This window comes from Falco cherrug, chromosome 1, assembly GCF_023634085.1.
Source record: "Falco cherrug isolate bFalChe1 chromosome 1, bFalChe1.pri, whole genome shotgun sequence".
Taxonomy (NCBI): domain Eukaryota; kingdom Metazoa; phylum Chordata; class Aves; order Falconiformes; family Falconidae; genus Falco; species Falco cherrug.
In genome coordinates, this window is record NC_073697.1 from 28,275,775 (window position 1) to 28,296,282 (window position 20,508).

A 20,508-nucleotide genomic window follows, 5' to 3' on the forward strand; every position below is an offset into this window, starting at 1 on the left:
TGTGTCAGATTCTGTTATTTATCTCTGATATGAAAGAGACCATGATCTGGAAAAGTAGACGTTACTTGACTTAAATCCATGATTTTTAATAGAAGTCTACCTAGAAATAGTTCACATTAATTGACTTTATTGAATTTATAATGCTCCAGATAGTATGTCCTGAGGAACAAGGTGAAGCATTTATAGAATTGTGACGTAAAATGGTGTGTGTAGTGGCTTCTATTTGTGCATCTGAGCAGCTCTGCCCCTCCCATTGTATCGGTAGGCCATGAAAAAGTGTCATTCTGCATCATGAACTGATTTCCAAAAACCTCCTTTTCCTGGGGCAGAATTGTCTTGCTTTAGTGTTGGGGAAGGAAAACAATAAGCATCTATCTCATTAATACTTGTCTTGTTACTGTGGGTAACTTCCCAGATTTCAGCAGCCTCTGCTCATTAGGAACTCTATAAACCATTTGTTGTTGTAACCTCTTTTGGATTTCATTGGGTCTTTGGAAATAATAAGGAAAAAGTGATCATCTGATGTATAATTTACTTTAATATTGAATCATGCCAGTTTCCTTTATATTTCTTTTTTTTTAATCTTTCAATATGCACAAGAATTTTTTCCAGATACATACTTACCTATGTATATGGAGTTTCTTTAAAGTTTATAGCTGATTTGATACTGCTTTATCATCTGACATTTGTAACATCCATTCCCTGTTTCTTTTGTGTGCGGCTTCAATTTCTAGTGGATAAGGCAACTTAACAGCAAAATAGAGGAGTCACAGAAGTGGTGGGCAAGACTTTGGGTCCTGCATACTGAACAAGAAAATAATATACTTAAGTTTCATAAGAACACCTGCATAACGATTGGAAAAATACATACCCATTTTCAAAGAGATGCTAAGGCACATCAGAATAGTACTCTGATAAGCCATTAGCAAAATTGTAACTCTTCCATTTTGTGGATGCTGATCTCTTAGGAATTCATGTTGTAGTTCCTTTTGACCTGCACCTAGTAGTAGGTATTTTTAATTACTCATGGCTGTTTCTGAAAGTCTAGTTTGTACAGTAAATGCCAGAAGTTGTGCCTTCCCAACACGTATGACATAAACGATAAGAAACTTCTGCAGATCAAAATAAAATTCTAACACTGCTTATTGAAACTGTTGCCTCTACATACCAAATTAATGTTCATTTTATGTCCTTTTACTGTAACGAATGAACACTGATCTTTTGCAGATGACACAAAATGGGGTGGAGTGGCTGATACGCCAGAGGGTTGTGCTGCCAGCCAGAAGGACCTTGACAGGCTGGAGAAGTGGGCTGACAGGTACCTCATCAAGTTCCAGATGAGGAGAAGAAGTGCAAAGTTCTGCACCTGGGGAGGAACAACTCCAGACACCCCCACATGCTGGGAGCCGACCAGTTGGGAAGCAGCTTTGCAGAAAAGGACCTGGAGGTCCTGGTGGTTGCAAAGTTGAACATGAGCTTGTGACATCTGCCCTTGTGACAAGGAAGGCTAATGGTATCCTGGGCTCCATTACAAGGAGTATTGCCAGTAAGTCAAGGAAGGTGATCCTTCCTGTCTATTCAGTAGTGATGAGGCCACACCTGGAGTGCAGTATTCAGTTCTGGGCTCTAGAGTACATGGACATACTGGAAAGAGTGCAGCAAAGGACCATAAAGATGATGAAAGGATTGGAACATCTCTCATATGAGGAAAGGCTGAGAGAGCTGGGACTGTTTAGTTTAGAGAAGGCTTGGGGGCATCTCACCAATATGTACAAATATCTGAAGAGAGGGTGCAAAGAAGACAGAGCCAGACTCATTTCAGTGGTGCTCAGTGACAGGGCAAGAGGCACAAACTGAAACACAGGAGGTTCCCTCTGAACATCAGGAAGCACCTTTTCATTGTGAGGATGACTGGAAACTGGCACAGGTTGCCCAGGGAGGTTTTGGAGTCTCCATCCTTGGAGATATTCAAGAGCCGTCTGGACGGGGTCCTGAGCAACCTGTTCCAAATGGCCCTGCGTGAGCAGGGGTTTTGAGCAAGATGGCCTCCAGAGGTCTCCTCCAGCCCCAACCATTCTGCGAGTCTATGATGTCGGATTTGTGGCATATTACATTATTTTAATTTTGTATCACCTGACATGTTTTGGTATGCAAGAAGCAAAAACAGCCAGAGAGGTTGTTGCAGGACTCTATGCACAGTAATCTCAAACACCTAGATTAATTTTTTCTAGCTTTAGCAGTTTATAGTCATGAAAAATTTTGCTGTAATAGAGGCAAAGTCTCAGGAAGGTAGAGTTTAATACATACCCTGACTTCATTGTGGAATTTAGCCTGGCATTTTGTTCCTCTTGCCCTGTGAACATTGCATGTATTTTCACGCTCCTTTCCTTCAACAAGCTGTTCCTAGGAGGCACATATTGATTTAATCAAATCTTACAGCTGTAGCTGAGAAGTGTTCTGAATAATAATAAGGCTTTTATACTGAATATGACTTCATTTAGAAAATACTACTGATGCAAAGTGGCAGATTCATTAAACTGCATAACTGGTCAATGTGTTTATACTTCAGAAACTACTGTTTTTAAAGGTAGATCACTTGGTTATCTAATCATCTTTTATATACCTTGTTTTGCTTTACAGTGGTGTTGGAAGAACAGCTCCTGGGAACCAAAAAGTTAAGCCAATAATCCAGAATTAGCTTCAATATACAGGTGAGACTTCCCAGTTTGCTGCCTTCCTGTGTGGGGAAGGTCATGGGGCTTTTGCATGAAAACACAAAATTTATTCATTAGGTAAGTTTGCCTTTGTAAGTTGTAAAGAACTGTAGATGGTTACTTTTTAGTATGTTGAAAAGAGAAGACCTTCTGTTTGGACTATGACCATACAAATTGCTTGCTAGCATCCCTATTTCATTAGTGCAAATTGATGCAATAGAAATAGTTTTCTGTTTCTTCCTTCGATAACCAGACAAGGTGAGAAAAAGTGACCGCTGGACATTAAAGTACATTTGATCTCTTTGCTATACATTGAATTTACTTCAATTTATTGGTACTTTTTGATGTTTAAATAACCATAATTTTGAAACTACTGTTGTCCATTGATTGAGAAAGAACAACTGTTTCAGTCTTCCTCCTGTTGGTAAAACCATCATGCAACCTTGATATATAGATTGTACAGATTAAACTACTTATTTGAAAGTAAAACATAAAGACTGCTTTCTATGAGGTTCTTTTAAATTTTTACTTTAGACATTACTATTAGCTGTTGCAGAAGCAATTTTTGAGCGTTTGCACTTAGTCTCTAATCTGTGGTTTTGTTGTCTGTAATAACTATTTATTCTTCTTTTAATGTCATGTCATGCACTGATCTCACATCTTGAAAAAAAGATTAATCATGCTCACTTCTCTGAGTAGACTTTTCTTCCCTAAAATTCTACTGTGGTTTATTCTGATTATGATGCCATTTCATGATATCAATGAAATATTTTTGTTCACAACTAAGTCCAAGTAATAAAATACCTTTCTTATCAGTCTATAACATGAACTACCTAACAATTTCTGTCAGTGGAAAACCTGGAAATATTTGTTATATGTGATAGAGAAATTACATGACACTGGTAAACAGTGTGCTACAATCAAGGCACTGGAAACAGGCAATAATAAATTGAAAATCTCTGTGGCCCATGTATCCCTGCTTATTTAGAAGACAGTGGGACAGAACTTGCCTTAAGGAAACAGTGCACAAGGACATTGTAGCTTACCTTGGTGGCACTGAAGGTTATTCTATACACATAACAAAACTTCAATCTGGATCTTTTACATTGCAGTAGGGAAAAATGTCCTAGCTGCTATGACTAGTTACTATAATGGCTGATTGCTTACACAGATCATATCAGGTCCTGCTTCCAGGGAAAACACACTGGGAAAATCTAATTATATAAACAGCCAAATAAAAGCAGCTACAAGAGAAATAAGCAATATACTTTCTGCTGGAAAAGAGGCAGAAAAAAAATATGTCACTGGGTGTTGTACATGATATCCCTGGGTGTTGTACCTGCTCCAGCATTAAGCATCTAGTTCAGGATATATGATGACAGAACTTCCAGGCTATGTGGCAGCACATGGAAATGAAATTCACTCTGGCAGAACACAGAGGTAAATGTTGAATTCAATTAAAAAGTTCCTTGATTTGCAATAACAAGTCATATCAGATTGTTATTTTTTTTTTTTGAAAGGTTTTTGGTTTTTGTCCTCATAGAAATTCTGAGGGTTTTTTTGACAAATGCAAATTTCATAATATTACCAGATACCTCCCCTTTGGGAAAAAATCTTATTGATATTATAGTCACAGACAACTATGAGTCAAGTGGAGAATCTATCAGAATTTCATTGTTCTTCATTCAACTATATATCTCTTCACAGTTTTAGGAAACTGTCATTACTCATGTTTAGAAGATGGAAGAAATTTTTAGATTTTGTTTTAGTTGATTTTTTCCCATAACAGGAACAGAAATCTTTAAACAGAATGTTGTTTAATGCTGTATTATTCAACTAACAAAAATCATATGAGACTCAGAGTTGTCTGAAATATTATTCTGTTTGAACTCTTTCCCCTTTTTCCATAATATCATTTCACTATACCCTACCTGCATTTGTGTCAGCATGATTGCCTTTCTGCACTCCGATTTTGATATCAAATATTGCAAATTCTCAAACGTCAATAATTTATTATTTTTATAATAGAGGCCTCTGGCACTATTACATTAAAAAACAATAAAGGGATAAACATAATACAGTAACATCACAGGGTAGGGCAATTTTTGGCATTCAACATTTGTTTAAGAAATTAATTTATGAGGATTGATACATTTTGAAAATATATATTTTCACTAAATTGTAATTCTGGAACATATTGGGACTTTATTGAGCTGAAGGTTTTATTGATGCAAAATACGCTACCATGGGACCAACAAATCAAGGTCTGTCATAGATAGATATTATTTTGCAGTGCATCCAGATACAATACTTGCCCAGTTAATTAGTTGCCACTCTCCCCCAAACCTCAAAATTTAATCTGCAATAACTGGAACAAAGAAGATTGAAGTTTAAGAATGGTATGCATGACTTTTTCAAATTTCATTTAGTGTATCACAGAAGAAAATCCAGTCTAAAGAAAACTAGGTGTTTCGAGACAGAGTGTAAAAATGATTTATACACAAACCCTTTCAAAACCAAAGAAGAATAAAACCAACAAAACCAAGGACAAATAATTACTAGACTTCTTTAGGAAATTTTCCAAACAGTGCCTGGAGATTATTAGTAATTGTATGACTAATCTTGCCTCATGTTTAGAATGTCACTCTTTGGTGTCTGAACAATTCTATAGTGTTAAGAAAACTGGAATTAAGTGAAGACACACACTGGTGGAGTTACCAGATGCGGTCACTAAGGAAAACAAGGTAACTCACCTGTTTAGATAAAAATCTCCCTTGCTATCGCTCAGCACTTTGTGGCTACAGGGATTGTGGCATACTGTACCCCTGAAATTTCTCCATATACCACATTTTAATGAAAAATGAATAGGAATGGTACAGTGTTGCCACTAAAAAAATCATCTTCATTATTCAGGATTTACAAAGCTCCAACAGGATTGAAAATTGGTTTGTCTAGTCAGTATTTTCAGTCTTTCTTCATCATTTAATCTGTGCAAGATGACAGACACTCTATCCATACACTTGGCTTTTGATGTCATTACTATTTTCTTCTATTTTAAATTTGCAAGAGGTACTGCAGTGTAACTTGCAGGCTGCTGAGCTGTCAGATACATGGGTTCTTTTACCTCAGTATCCCTTCTCAAAACTTTAATACCCTAATCTTTCTTACATTTCACCTGTAGTTGTAGATAAGTTATTTGATAAACCATAAATTGTACCTGTAATATAGGAGATCACATTTAAAAGTATATGGTAGCTAGGCATTTCTTTCTGGCTTTAAGATTCTAAAAGTCATACTACTTTTTATATCTATTTTGCCAATTGCACATTATCTTATGTATGCGCTCACCATCCTTATATAAGAGACATAAAACTTTCTGAATACAGATAGTGTTGGTGTTTCTTTCCATAGCGAGAGTAGGATTTTGTATAGAAATTCAGGAAAGCTAAAAGAGCAAAAGTTTTAAGTCAGAAGCTTATGTGAAACCTGACTTTTATTTATTTACTTGAACATATGTAATTTTTGTGAATATAATACACCTGCACCTTGAAGGCAGATGCACTGGTATTTTCAGATTTCCCTCAAATCCTAATAAACACATCTATGTACTAATTTTGTCTATGTCAACATTATGCAGTATAAAAAGATACATTAATCCTGTTACATGGTAAATTAATCAATAGGCTATGGATATTTCCATTCCTTAATACAACAGCAAATAATTCTGGTTTGCTCTCCATAAACTGGAAGTTGTCAGAGTAGCAGAGATACAGGAAGCAATGAGGGTGAGGTTACAGAGATGTGGACACTTTATTTAGGTGAGCTATGTTTGGGTTTATTTTCAGTTTCCTGTATTTCACTTAGAGGGCTCCGGGCTGTCTATCTTGTCAGCTTTAAAAATAAGGCCTTGCCTTGTTTCAAAGGTGAGTGGTTGCTTTTGACAAGTGGATGCCTGTTACCAAACTTGCACTTTCTGCTTCAGAAAGATATTTCACTGCCTCCTACTTATGTAAGTAGATTGCTCTGACCAGATTAATTAGACGAGAAAAATATTCTAAAAATATTTTTTCTTCTGATCAATTTTCCATCAAAACCTTAACATATACTCTATTCCTTGAAATGACTTGTTGTTTGGTGGATAGCAGAATGTAAAATAATTGACCATAGGTACTCTGGTGATTTAGTCCATTGTGCAAATATTTAGAAAGAAAAGTGTCTATTAGTTCGTGACTGTTACAAAAAGAGGCCAATAAATCTAATACACCTCCTCAAATTTGATGAGATAATTTTTTCAGCATATTCAACCAACTGTGAACAGTAGAAAATGTAGATGGAATCCCCTCATTACCTACTGCCTTTAAAGAGTTGTTTTCTTTGAGCATGTTTAACGCATCCTATATTTTGAATTAGATTTAGGAAAAAGACTTACTGAGATGAAAAACACAAAATTCACATTTTTCTACTTGTGTAGTCTCAGGAAAAAAGCTCTTTCTTTTTGAGATTGTTAAAATTAAGCCTTCAAGATAATACTGTGCTAGATAAAACAGATTATCGTGTCCTTTGAAGCATTATTTTTTAAAAATAGAACCCTACACATAAACATTCCTTTATAAGTCATGATTAAAATGGGCCAGTATCTGAATTTATTCTATACAAGCAGATCTCCTAACTTTAAATACATATTTTGGCACTTACGAAAATAATTCCATGGAGTCAATTTAAACCCAGTCTTCCAAGTTTGCTGCAAACACCTGACTAGACAAACTACACCCCTATTGAAACAGACACTTGTCTTTTTGACAGATAAATAATAATAAAAGTTTATTTGGAAGAGTCGTACTGCTGAATTAGTTTCTTGTGCATTTATGACATGAATATTAGAAACTCTGATGGTACAAGATCTGTATATCTGAATTGAAGCCCAAGTTTGATTCCCAACTACAATTAAAAAACCCAAACAAACAACACAATAAAACAAAACTAGAAGAAGCAAGTATGAGTTTACTTCAACAAACTGTGACACTACAACAAGGACACTACAATAACAAGATGATAAGTAAGAAATGTGCTGAATATGAAATTATCTGTCTATGCATTCTGCTAATTAGGTCTTCTAATTAGTAATTGTAGTACAAGAACTAAGGCACTTCAGCTTGGAAATAGATGATTGAGAGGAGGTATAATAAAGACTCTGAAATAAAAAAAATATTATGGAGAAAGGTTTACACAGAGTATTTACTTATTGCTGCTTAAAATGGAAGAGCTAGTTGTGATCAAGCATAGTGCCAGGCAGAAGATATTAAGTAAATTACAGAAACTAGTTTTGCAAAGTGTATACTTATATTGTGGAACTAATTTGTAAAGCTGTGGTGGTTAAAAGAGTAAATAGTAATAGCAGAGGGATTAAGCAAATTAATTAACTAGGGCAGGGCAGGCACAGACATAGTCTTATTTCTGGAACCTGGAAGGACAGAGAGGTGAAAAAATCTTTCTGTATTTTTCCTATTTCATGTGTTCTACTTGCAGTTATTTACTACTGGCTTCCTTGAGAAGCAAGACATGGGAATGTTTGGACCCATAATTATAGATGTTGGACTACCTGGGAAATAAGAAACTAGAAGTGTCTGTCCAAACTTAAGCAGCTTTCGTACAGAGATTACAGGTCGAGTTTTCTTCAACTTGTAAGGAAAATGATGGAAGTGAAAGTCATACACACGTGTAAAGCCATTGATGATATAGGAAAAATACGTTTTTCACCTGCTACTGTAAAAGATGGCACAATGAGTAAATCAGACCTTAGTTTTGATCCCCTATGACAGCTATTAGATAACAGTTAATCCTAAAAGAAATGGAAATGTTAAATCAGGCTTTCAGAAATATACTAAAACATTCTTGAAACCCCTGGTAGGCATTTGTCTATTTTAGGACAGGGATTGTTATTTTCTTATGCAAACCCACACTGGGCATTACCAGAATAGACTGGCATAAAATAACAATTATTATTGAGAACATTTCAGTAATAAAATGATGTAGTAGAAAATAAACCTTTAAAACAACTTTCTGGAAGGAATAATCTGGATCACATAAAAAAAAAAGCCTGTATGAAAGAAACATACAAAAAAATAAAGTAATTGAAGGTTTTTTAAGGAAACAAAGCTTATTCTGAAAAACCAATTATCTGCATGAAAAAAGTATATGAATTACAGAATTTATCTAATATGGTCTCTAGTCACATTAAGGATTTAGGTTTAGCATAATAAACATTTTCTTATGGTGACAACAGCCAAGCACTGAGATAGGACTGCACAGGAACGTTGTGAAATTTCAGCAACAGATGCACTTGAAAATCACACATGACAAATGTTTGAAATGGTGTATTTAGACTTGATCCTAGTTTGAAAGAATGGGACGGACTGTATGATCTTTCCTGTCCCCTTTCAACTGTATTATTAAAAATTTGTATTATTCTATGATTTACTGAGAGTATCTGACATTTACTCAGCTTCATTATTACACAGAGCCATATCCCCAAAAAGGACTTTGCTAAAGGTTAGATAACAGAACCAAGATCTCTCAATCCCAAGCGGAAAGCCTCAAAATCCTGATTAATAATTGCCAAGCCCTGCAGATGTGTAAACACCACATAGCACTCTTGAGGATCACACAGGAGAGTTTCTGAAGAACCGTGAAGTTCCTCACCCACGTGTGCTGCAAAGTTATGCAGCTGTTCAGGTATCAGCAGTACAGGCATGTAAGTAACTGCACTGTGGTAGAGAAACACATGAGTGAGCTGTGAGTTAAAGCTGGTCTAAGTCACCATTGGCAAAGTAGCTGCAGAATAAGGGATTTTGTGCAGGCAGTTTACCTTGCTTCTCAGACAGTGCACAGCTATGTCAGGAAGATAAATGCTGTGGCGACGTTGTCAGGCTCGACATGACTGAATATCGTTTTGCCTTCTCATAAGACAAACCTAAATCTAAAACCTGAGTTGTTCTTCATCTCTCTCAAAAGACTAACACAACCAAATGTGCTCTGAAAATATCTATTCTACAGTCTCTGATCTGGGCTTATAATACACTGCAGGAATCTGACTTCATATGCAGGTGGACAAAGTGCCTCTTGCCTATTTATACACCCTTCAGACGTCTGCAAAAGCTAACTAAGAAAAGCAAGAAAACTCAGTAAGCCTACATAGGTATTTTCCTGCTTAAAAGTGTGGAGATTGCAAAATATTACCCTTTTACTCCAAATAGCCCCTTAGATTGCAGAAGACCTGGGTAGAATACTGTTTGGCTGTGAAAGGCTTCAAGCCCGCATCTCTATTTTCCTAGGTAATGCTGTAACTTCCAGGTCACATATTACTCTTAAGCAGTACTTTCAAGCCTCCCTTTTGAAGCACTCCACTCATCAGCAGAGCGGGGTAGTGAAAAAAAACCCTCCTATCTTTATGGAGTGGTTGGGGGAATTCTGTGTTCCTCTGTGTGTTTCAAGGACAGGGTGCATTGATCAGTGAAGAACTAGGGACAGAAATAGATTTAAAATACCATTTCTCTGCAGAAGTGCCTGGCCCAGTGCTACAAGTGTTGCCCAATACAATGAGCTGATGCTTATTTTTATTCTGAAGCACTAAGTCAGAAGCTTTTACAATAAAACAGGCTTAAGATATAATATTTCTTCTCAGATTGTTTTTATGTTCTATGTCTGAATCTTGGGAAGTTATTGCTGAACATACTTGTTATATTTCCCTCTCTGAGACTCCTGTCTACATAAGCAAACTAGGAAGTCAATGTGCTTGGCCCAGAGGTCTGGAGTCTGCTCTGGAGGCCAAGCATCTGGGACCTTAGGCAATATGTGCTCAACACTGTCAGTGTCACTGAGTTTTACAGATACAGCTCACAGTCCACAGATGGTAGGCTTGTTTTAAATGCTTTTCTTTCCATGTAAAATACCGCTTCTATGTTTCCCACATTTCAGTGGGACTTCTCAGCTCCCTACAGATAAGCATTAACCAAGACTATCAGCTGACTGGAGATAACTGGCCCTCAAAATGGACCTCATTCTACCCTTCCACTACGTTTCTGAGAGTTAGCTAGTGAGATTGCTCTTCTCTGGGGAAAAATTTAGAGGAAGTAAAACTCAGACAAAGCTATGCTTATTTCACATGCATACTGTTAAATCTTCACAAGCTTTCCTTTCTAATTTTCAGCAAAACACCTGTCCTTCCTTGAGAAGTTACTTAGTGTTGCACTGCTTGCTATTCCAATATTTCTACCTGATTATTTCTATGGTGTAACTTCTGACATGGGAAGAAACTATCTGGATTTAACTTGGCAGCAGCAAAAACATCCTTAGAGTCAGATCAGGCAGGTTAGAATAGTCTTTCAATGGAAGCAAAAGAATCTCTGTATCTTCAGTCACTTAAAATGATACCAGGCAAAACATTCCATTGCTGCATTGACAATTTGTGCAACAATTTTACTTAATTTGTCTATTATTCCTGTTGACCAATGGTTTTCTCAGAAACTTTTCTGTAATAGATTTCAGCATGTCTGTTTTTCAGATTAAAAATAGAGAGCCTTGAATGTCTCAATTATATTTCTAATGATAAAAGCATGTACTCAGTATGCACAAGCACTTTTAGTGAAATTAATTGGGGAAATCTGTCGGATTCTCACTTTCCTTTTTTTTTTTATTTGTTTTATTTTTTTTGTTCCGATGCCTTTAAGAGAAAGATTTCATCTGTGCATCTGTGGACACAAAGTATTTGCACAAAAGGTTGTAGGATACCAATAGATGACAGTTGGTAAAGGTTTGGGTGGGATTTTTTACAACATTATTCTGTTCAGAAGATTGAGTCTGTCTATCCTTTCAGTGGTAGGGAATGTAAGCCCCTTTGCAGGTGTTATGAGATCCACACTGATAGAGTCAAGTGGTAGGAGATGATAGGCATAGGTCATGGGCTGGGAAGCAAAGTCCTATGCATTTCACGTCCATTAAGAAGCTTCCACATATCAAATTCATAGTGCCTATTTTTTTATGTCCACTACAATTTGTTGTGCTATGTTCATGTGATCAATGAAAATACAAACCATCCCCTCAAAGGTTATAGGACTGTAGGATAAGTGAGGTTGGAAGGGACCTTTGGAGGTCCTCTCGTCCTTGCCCCAAGGCAGGACCAACTACAAAGCCAGATCAGGTGGCTCAGGGCCTAAAGTTGCCCTGATTGTAATGTGACAAAAAGCTGAGAAAGGCAAACTAACAAATGGTCTCAAAACTTATCTTTCCACTTGCCATCTGTGTCTTTTCTAGGGCACAATATTATTCATCTGTTTCTTTCAAGTGAAATTTTAAAAGGCTTTCCTAGCTGCACAAACTCCACACAGTCTTACTGGGATCCCTTTGAAAGTCATCATTTTCATCACTTCTGAGGCCTGGTTTTGGATCTTCACCTTGCCATAAATCAGCTCCTCGCCACTGCAACCTCCCCTCCTATAGGTTACTGCTTTTTTTCTTTTTTTCCCTCTTGTCTGACCAGACGATAATCTTCTCCCCACTCAGCTTCTCTCCACCCTGTCCCAACTTATTGTATTATTGAAGCTGCCCCCAACATACATGCATGCTTTCTTCCAAGAAAAGAAACTATTCTAGAGATTCTCACCTGATCCAGGGCCAAACAAGCAAGACAAAGTACCTCACCTATACCTTTTCAAACATTGATAACAAGAGTGCATCTTATGATACACTGAAAATAAGCAAATGTAATGCAACCACCACAGTGTTCTTAAGGAATATTTTCAAAGTGACTTAGGGATACCAGATACAGATGAATTGTACCCAAACAGACAGGTTAAGCTAGTTTTTGAAAGCGAAGGTGAAAGCCTAGATTTGTTCTCTTTTAAATGTCTATAGAAGTTCTAAGTCCCAACCTTTCCCAGCTCATGCTTTGGCAGCTACTTCTGACAACTAGCATCTGGTTTCTCACATGTAAATTGCCTGTTAGTTAGGGTGTGTAATTGACTCTGGTTAGTCTAATTTAAGTAAATATTCTCAACTATATTGATTACTTAGAACTTAGCTATAAAATAATCACATTCTCAATGGACACTATGTGAATTACTAAGATTTTTCAGGCCCAAATGAGATTTTTTTAATGTTTTAATAAATATGTTGTACCTTTTTCGTAAATGAAAACAAGGAATACTAGCCATCTCTCTGTTATATGATCCAGTCTATTTAACCAAAATTAAATTTGGCAGAGGGCCGAATTCTTGCAATTTTTCACTTATAAAATTTGTAACAGTTTCTGTTTAATAAGACCTCAACATGAGGAACACCAGCCAGATGAATTAATAATTCTATCTAAACCAGAATGCATTTTAAATATTCTAAGCATTTCTTGACTTAAATAAATTCTTTATGTTTTTCTTTCCTAACAAATTAACACTTCATAGTCTGAGATGGATACAGAAAGCCCTCTGAAATTAGGCATATGGGCCTAATATGCCCATATTTTATGGTAACTCAATCAGATAAGAATTTATTCATTTTAGTTTTCTGTCATTTGGGCTTTTGAATATTTTTTATTGACTGAAACTTTTTATGGGTCTTTATATTACGTAGATGAGGGGTTACATTCTTTAAATGTAAACATTTAGCCAGCCATATGATGGAAAGGTATTAGATTTACTTTTTCTCTCTAGAAAAGATCACAGCTGATCCCCCCACCATTTAATTGCCATAATTTTCAAATAGTGAATTTCTTCACATTTACCCAAGAGCATAAATTCCTAAGGATTTAGATTTTTGGGGGTGTCATGGTTTAACCCCGGCTGGCAACCAAGCAGCATGCAGCCACTAAGAGGGATGGGGAGGAGAATCAGACGGGAATGTAAAAGTCAAGGGTTGAGATAAGAACAATTTAAGAATTTAAACAGAATAAGGAGGTAAGAACAACAATAATAACAGTAATAATAATAACAAAATGGAAAGGTGGGGAAAAAAGGGTAAGAACAAAAGCTGTGCATGCAGGCAGAGCAAAGCAAGGAATTCATTCACCACTTCCCATGGGCAGGCAGGTGTTCGGCATCCCCAGGAGAGCAGGGTTCCATCACACATAATGGTTACTCAGGAAGACAAATGCCATAATGCCAAATGTCCCCACCTTCCTTCTTCTACCCCCAGTTTATATACTCAGCAGGATGTCATATGGTATGGAATATCCCTTTGGCTTGTTTGGGTCACTTGTCCCGGCTGTGTCCCCTCCCAATTTCCAGTGTGCCCCCCCCCAGCCCTCTGGCTGGCAGGGCCCGAGGAACTGAAAAGTCCTTGAATTAGTATAAACATCATCCCAGCAACAACTAAAACCATCAGTGTGCCATCAACATTGTTCTCACATCAGAGCCAAAACACAGCACTGCACCAGCTACTAAGAAGAAAATTAACTCTATCCCAGCTGAAACCAGGACAGGGGGACACTGATGAACATGTGCTGTCATGAACTAGGTAATAAGCCTTGCAACAACTTTTGATGATTCCAGTCTGGTATTTTCCCTGCATAAGTTTATTTATTTACATTGTCATGTTAATTTTGATTTTAAGTCATGGCATATATATAAGTTTTACTTTCATTTTTTTTCCTCTACCTGGTACATAATCTGACAATAGATTCTATTTTCAAGGTTTCACAATTGCTCCTCCAATATTCCATATAACTGACTTTATCTATTTCTTTTGGTAGCCGGAGTATATATATAATGTACTGTGTTGCGCATAAATATACATATATATATACAAATATATATATACACAATATAAATATATAGTGTCATGGATATCTTCTGTGCATCTCCTATGGTGCCCTAAAACCATGTATGATGGTGCAAGACATAAAATTGAAAGTGTTAATTATTGTTCGATGAAAATAATGACACAGTGATATTGATGTGTGGGTCATCAAAGAAAACACTTTTTATGGTGCAAATATGTTATTTGATACTACCTTTATTTTAATAGCAAAATGCTTGGTTGCTGGCTTAATTTCTCAAGGTGCATGGAAAATGATCTCCCCAAATAGGTATACTTAAATGTAAATTCTGTAGTTGATTGATGCTATGATATTATTTTTTAAAGCATTACAATTCATTAGAAGTGATTACTAACTGGTTTTCATTTGCATATATGAACGTGCATTCACCTGTTCCAGAGATAACAGAGGGTCTGGCTGATCTGGGGATGTACCTGTAGGGAACATCTGTAGTGCCAGGTCCCAGTACTGAATTCCTACACAGGCAGTGTACTTAAGTTCAGATCCTCCATGAAGCAAGTGTAACAGTTATATCTGGAACGTGTTTGGTGTATCTGGTGTATCAGGTACCTTTTCACTTCAGCAAATCAAGCCTTTTTTTCACGCAAAGGGGATGAGTGCCTTGCGCACCTACTGCCATATAACAGGGGCACCCTTCACCCACAACCTCCATTCTGAGTGTGTGCAGCATTTGTGCTGCCTGTTGCTGCTGTCACTGTTAGTGATTCACATGAGATCTGTGACCAGGAGGCCTGCTACAAGCCATTTTCAACTTTTGATAGCTAAACAAAATGTATTGTTGCCTGATCTGCCCCAAAGGAAGAGCACACACTTTTTGGTGAGCAAGGTTGCTTGCTCCTGCTCTCTTCTCACCCTCATAACAAAATGGGTTACACACTCATAGGGTGGGTTGGACTCAAGTATATAGGGCAACACACTTTCTTTGAGGAATCACATCCCCAAGAAATGTGGCAAGAAATAGCCATCATCTTATGAAACCTGGCTATGCCAAATGGTGCCAGTAGAAAGAGAGCATAAGCAGAAGGACAAAATTTGTCATGAGGTTATGAAGGAGAAAAGCAAGATATTAAGTAAAACAGTGAGACTCAGTTCTTAGTTTCTCCTATTGCCAACATGAGTGTCCCAAGAACCAGTGGAGTTTCTAACCACATACCTTTTCTAGTCTTTTCTTCTTTTATCGTATCATATCTCTGAAGCATTGCCAGAGGAAGATTGTCTGGCATTGGGAACTTTTCAGAAGTTTGGGAAAGTGTATGAAGGCTCTGAGTTGAGCTGTAGTGGTTTGTGCACTTCTGAAGTCTGTAAGTCAGACTACAGAAGGATGTACAGGCAAGGGAGCACTGGCACTGGCCTGGTCTCTCTAGCAGTCTCCTGTAAGTTGCAAGTGGATTTAGGGACTCTGGTTGTTCCAGGAAAAGGGGAATAATCACTGAGGTTATGCCAGCTGTTTTTGCAGTGCAACTACCCTATGCCATGCTCTTGGCTGGTCAGGCCCAAGGGTAGACTTACATCATGTACAGCAGGTGTATAATGGTGACTACAGACTGTCATTTTGACACATCCAGAACTGCCCTGAGTGTCTTTTGTACATGACATTTGCTTAGGACTACCATCTCAAATGGCTTTGTTTCTGGTTGGCAGTGTAAGAGCAGGAGCTTGAGGTGCTAAGCTGCAGTGGGAGATGCTGACAAGGTGATCCCTGACACCTGACCATGGCTGACCTCCTAAGAGCCCCTAAAGTGCCTGCCCTGTGCCTGCTCACCAGTCCTTGTCTTGTTCCTCTCTGCTGGTGGTAAGTTGAAGCTGTCATTTTCCTTGCTGGACTTCCAGTTCTTGATTCACTCTGCCAGTCCCATTCCTGTCTATGGATTGAGGGGTGTACCAGACTGTGCTTGAACACAGCTGCAGTGCAACCTTGGGGTGTAGGAGTGGGAGTCTGTGTGATGTCCAGAGCCTGTGACTTCAGGCAGGCATGGGAGGAAGGAGAATCAGAGAAGTCCCTCGGTAAACCACATCCATAATCAATTTGCTATTGACACAAAGCCACAGAAAGCAGCAGTCCTGCCAGAAAAATGACTTGCAAGATTTCAGTTTGTTTTCCAGGTGGAGCAAACTAAGGACATTTTCTTGTCAAATACATACAGTGCATACAGTTTCTGTATCCACTGCTGGAGGGCTGTGCTTTGCTGGACAGCTGAGGTTTGAGTGCTAGAATAGTCTTGTTTGCTGAACAGCAAAACAGTCTAGCTAGGCTACAGAGACTGTCTGTATTCCTCCTTCCTTTTCCAGTTTCAAAATTGAAAACTGCTAAGCTTAATGGAAACACTATCTATCCCCTTATCTTTGGAGAGATATGCCATCTGCTCTTTAACCATCTGTTCCATTTATTTTTCAGTTTTTCCATTTTCACTACTTAGTATAAAGGAGTCAAGCACATATTTCTGAGACTTGCCTTCAAATTCTGTCTCCACAGGAATTACTTTCATATGTGATTCACTTGCATTTGTGTAGTTCTGCTGTGAAGGAGCAGTCTGTCTATAAGATTGTGCTGTTCCTTTCTCAGTTGTTGCTGATTTACCTCTGTGGTCTAATTTGATTTTCATTCCTGCAGTCCTGAAGGCTACTGGTGGGTAACTTACGCAGATCATTATGGAACACACTTCTTTCCTGTGGGTAGCCAGGAACAATGAATGGCAATGAAAGACTGTGCTCTTTACCAGAGGATTAAACAACCATGATACAAAGTGAATTTATATTTTTTCGATTAGATTCTAAATAGTTGATAATGGAGCAATTTTGTCCTTGATGTGGGAGAGCTCCTAGAAGAGTAGAGTCTTTGAGAATTTAATTCTCTCTGGGGTGGTTGAACACACCCTGAACCTTACAAGCTTCCAGGCTTAATGGGCTTTCCTTCCAGCTTGCCAGATCTAATTAAAGGCAGACTCTGTTCCAGTACGTTATTCTCTTAGCTTTCATAAAATCACTTGCATTTGCATAAGCTTGTCAAAACTCATATTCAGTCCTGCCCAGCTTCCTGAATGAAGCAGGAGATATCCTTTCTTTTTCTTATGGCCATCATGGTCTTCTGAATTAATGGTTTGAGTCTTTGCTTCTGCAACTGTGCCCCTGACAGGTAGTGCATTTCTCATTAATAAGATATTGCACTTGTTCTGGTGTCACACTGCTGTTGCACAGTAAGTCTGTTCCCTAGTCAAAGAAAAAGTAATTCAAATGGTCTGGGAAGCTGTCTCTATAAAAGTGGTTGGCACTACATGATGGCACAGATGTATCCTAGAGAAAGAAACTTCACAAAATATTCAATATTAGATATTTTTACATTCACAGAAAAAACTCATTGAATTTACATTGTTGTCTTACTTGATTTACAACTTAATAGGCATTAGTATCTTTAGTTGTGATTATGACATATAAGCTCTAAAAATAATATGGAAAATAGGGTGATAGGAAGCCAAAAAAACTCCTACAAAATCTTTGTAAAGATATTGGCCTTGCTTTGAAAAATTGGGTAATAGCAGTCTAAGGCAATTGACTCTCCTTTTCTTGTTATATATATTTGTTTTATTTGCTTCTGCAATGGAAACATTAAATAGAAAGAAGAAGAGCAGGATCCATCATGACTCTAGTTCTCTCCATCCAGAAAATTTGCAAACTACTTTACAAATCATACACTGTCACTCTATTGATAACATAGCTTCTTTATAGTGAAATAGGATGCTTATCCATGTAAAGCAACTCTGTAAATATGTTTGTGGCTGATACTGTAGCGTATTGCATCAAATGCAAATTCCAGTGTGATTTTTTGGGTAGATAAAGTGTAATTATCCACTTTAAGTTTTAGCTAGGGCCATTCAGCCATATGCTTAATTTGTTCCTACTACTTTGTAATATCTGAGTGCTTCACTGGACATTAATGGCTTTAACTTCATAATACCATTGAGATATGGTAGTACAATTAACTTTATTATGCAAAAGCAGAACCAAGACACTGAGAAACATAGATTCCAAATTAACTTCAATTGAGAAAAGAAAATATTTGGTCAGCTTAATCTGGCCTTGGATCACACCCAAGCTTATATATGAAACCTGGAAAGACTCTATTGTTGGCAAACAGTCTCTTAAGCAAAAAATTATTCTATTATGAAGGGGTAATGGGATCTTTAATCAGTGCAAGTGATATGAGCTGTAGTTTGAAATGTCAAGAACACTGAAATGTCAGTATTTGTACTAAGCAGTCACCAAGAAAAAAAATAACAGTAGTTCTCTCCTGAAGGAAAACCAATTACACTAGACAGCCTTTCATACTAATTTCTAATTGAATAGTAAAATATTTGAGTTGTGATTACAACAGAATTACTATCCCTGAAACCTTCAGGTGTGTATCTATTAAAAGCACTTTCTTGCTGCAGGCATTTTCGTAAAATAGTATCAGCAAAGAACTCCTACAGTGAATGCATCCATGCATCTGTTAGTACTGTTGGTTTCACTCAGGAAAACTGTCTCCTCACACCACGGATTCAGACAGCATCTCTGATAGAAGGACTGCAGGCCTGATGTAACATCAGTGCACAAAATGCTGTACACAGAAATTGCTAGAAATATAAATGTTAAATTGGCAATGTATTATAAAAATACTGGTAGATCTCTAGCTGATATGATTTAGCTCTTAGAGAACTCACTATGGACTTCTATATTAAGGTGACACCAAGAAAATGCTAACATTTCAGTAATTTTTAAAGTTCTTTTTATCCTCTTTGGTATTTGTAACTGTAGTGAGCTTCAGTGTATCCAGCTCCAGCTTCTGTCAGGATTAAAAAGCTCCACAAAGCTCATTACAATTACGTGTATCAGTAAAGACTACAGTAACATCCATGCTAAAAAAGAAGTTATAAATTCCCTAGTGAGAGAGGTTAAACTGAAACCTTCAGCTCAAGGTCTTATTATGTACTATTACTCAGATAAACTCATCTGAGTATATCTGAATATATATTGTTGGAATGCTCAGTAATTAGAAACTTTTTAATAATTTTTACTCTTAAGAAGGGGGAAGAAAGACAGAGAAACTTTGATGTTCATCCACATGGGATTTCATAACTCTAATGGATCGATTTGGACCACTGTAATGACCCAGCGATACTGCATGACGTTTTGGTATGTCAGCTTTCGTAGAACAGCTTTTCCACACCTGTTCTTTATGTTACTGCCCACCTGATTTTTGGAATGAAAGCCTACTTCTGGACCCAAGTTACTTCCAAGGCGGTTGGATCTAAGCAACAGGTGGTTAGTGTCTGCCTCTGACCATCACAACTTGCTTTAAGGTTCTCTTTTCCCCTTTGGTCCTGTTCTTTAGATATAGGTTTATTTAGCTGTAGTAACCAAAACATTCTGCAAACAAAACTCTCACCTTCCAGATCACCTCAGTAGTTTATTTATACCTTTCTCTTAAATTTTCTATTTTGTACTGAGAGTAATTTGACACATAGTTTGCATCATAATTATAGAAAAGTCCAAATAGTTGTTTCCCTTTTTGATTATTATTTGTGTGTTTGTTAAGCAATCAAAATTATTCTAGGAGTCAGAAACATAAAAAAGACACAAACCCTTCCTCAGGGTAATCAGTGTGAGACACTTACAGAAAGAACCATTGACAGAGCAAAACCAGATCATTTATGATCTAATATGAAGCAAATCACCTTGATCTTTAATCTGAAAAATCAGAAATTTATATCAGATTTTTCAGCATATTATTGGACAAAATTCAATAAACTGAATCTTAGAAAATTACTTTTCAGTTCTGTCTGTTCCAAATCAAACTCTTACACAAGTGTTGGGTTATGATTCAAATGTTGTCATCTATAAGCAGAATTTCAGCTACATCTTATAAGGTTTTCTGATATCTCTTGTTATAGCTTTCCTGTTCACATACTCATTTTCTGATTTTTTTGGCAAAGC

The 20,508-nt window shown here is 37.2% G+C and overlaps 1 long non-coding RNA gene across 1 annotated transcript; it reads left to right on the forward strand.

Moving 5' to 3' along the window:
• Positions 1–2,647: 2,647 nt before the first annotated feature.
• On the forward strand, positions 2,648–19,689 carry LOC114014803 (uncharacterized). The gene is made up of 3 exons (XR_003558436.2): positions 2,648–2,711; positions 16,180–16,330; positions 19,597–19,689. It is a non-coding gene; the product is annotated as an uncharacterized LOC114014803 (long non-coding RNA).
• The last annotated feature ends 819 nt before the right edge of the window (positions 19,690–20,508 follow it).